Genomic DNA, 1537 nt, shown 5'->3' with positions numbered 1-1537 from the left:
GTACAGTTTCAGGTTGATCAGTCTTATATATGAAAATGGGTTGACAGACACTGTCTGAAAACTTTTGAGATGGATTGTATCAGTATTTCAAACGGTCCAGCCTTGTCACACTATGTCTGAATTAAACAGAAAGGGAGATTATAACTTTATAGTCAAGGGATCTTGTACACTTACAAACAACTTGGAACTAAATTATTTGTAAATAATCTGGTGAAAATTTGAAAATCTTCAATAGGTTGGAAGAAATTTGACAGTCCTAGTCGAGTATAATGAAAGTTAAGATGGAATATATGATTTTTAGGTGCCAAAAAGTGGTATAGCTTTATACTCGAGTAAAGTTATATAAAAACCAAAGGAAGTTCTGGAATGTGTGCCATCGTTGAACTGATTTGGGGTCAGGAAACGATTAGAGCTAAAAAAAAAAAATCTAGTTTCAGAATGTCCTAAACATAGGGACAATATATTTGGTCAATGAATTAATGTAATACGTCCCAGTAATGTAGACTTCTACGCTGAAAACTAGTCAAAAGCAATTCTACATTTTTCAGTGATCTATGCTGTTAGTTTTATGGATAATATCGATGGAAATAAATATATTAAACAAAACCATAAGAAAAGGGTCACGTTTAACCCCTTCCATAGTGAATCAGTTGGATAAAATACAGACGTCACTTATAACAATATTATGTTTAGAGTTATCTCCCTTGTATTGCTTCCGGTTGATTAACGCGGGAATCGTAAAAGTTATTTTCTTCTGAAACCTGTCCATTCTGTGATTCTTGGTAAGTCAGATATTTTTGGGGCCACATCATGTTGCGCAGCGTCGTGATGTTTAATAGTAGCAACAGTAATAATAGTAGACTGCTGATGTCTAATATAAAGTATCATTGTTTAATCCAACTGGCTTATGATAGACGCTGTAGCCGTGACTATGCCGTCATATTTTGAGACAGTATAGTGAGGTTTACGTTATCCCGTGTGTCCTTGTTCTGTCAATACTTTAGGTTGTATGGCATTCCTACAGATGTAGGCGAAGGCAAAAAATACGCACAGCCAGTGTTTAGTGTAAGGGGTAAGGTTTAATGTTTTAAGGTTTACAGTTACTCCGAAAACAGGTAGTGTGCGTATTTACCTCCGCCCAGATGTGTACCCCATCGACTTTGTTTCCTGATAACTACCAGAATAATGGATATTTTTTAATGAAATTTTCTACAAATATGCTTCAGATTATGGGTACTACTAAAGCAGCGCAGTCGCGCGTCCGCGATAGCTAGTCGTGAGTGGTCGATCCTAACCCTAACCCTAAACACATTCATTTGCACACGCGGGTTAGGGTTAGGATCGACCACTCAAGACTCGCTAGCGTGACTGCGCGTTCGGGTCCGCGCTGCTTTAGTAGTACCCAGATTATGTAGATACTCATTATATCGGAATTTATTGTGAAAAAAAAGTTTCCGACGGTGAGGTGAGGAGTTTGGGTAAATTTACTCGAGACGGCTTTCTTTACACATAACTTTCATAAAAATAGGTAATTTTT

General features: G+C 37.2%; 1 protein-coding gene across 1 annotated transcript in view; it reads left to right on the top strand.

Moving 5' to 3' along the window:
- Positions 1 to 703: 703 nt before the first annotated feature.
- LOC106870698 (origin recognition complex subunit 4) overlaps positions 704 to 1537 on the top strand; it is a 44659-nt gene continuing 43825 nt past the window's right edge. Inside the window, exon 1 of the mRNA XM_014916863.2 lies at positions 704 to 782. The gene's annotated coding sequence lies outside the window, so the exon portion shown is untranslated. The remainder of the gene's footprint in view (positions 783 to 1537) is intronic.

This window comes from Octopus bimaculoides, chromosome 6 (genome assembly GCF_001194135.2).
Source record: "Octopus bimaculoides isolate UCB-OBI-ISO-001 chromosome 6, ASM119413v2, whole genome shotgun sequence".
NCBI classification, from domain to species: Eukaryota; Metazoa; Mollusca; class Cephalopoda; order Octopoda; family Octopodidae; genus Octopus; species Octopus bimaculoides.
Note: the sequence above shows the minus strand (reverse complement) of the source record. Positions and strands in the feature narration are given on the sequence as shown.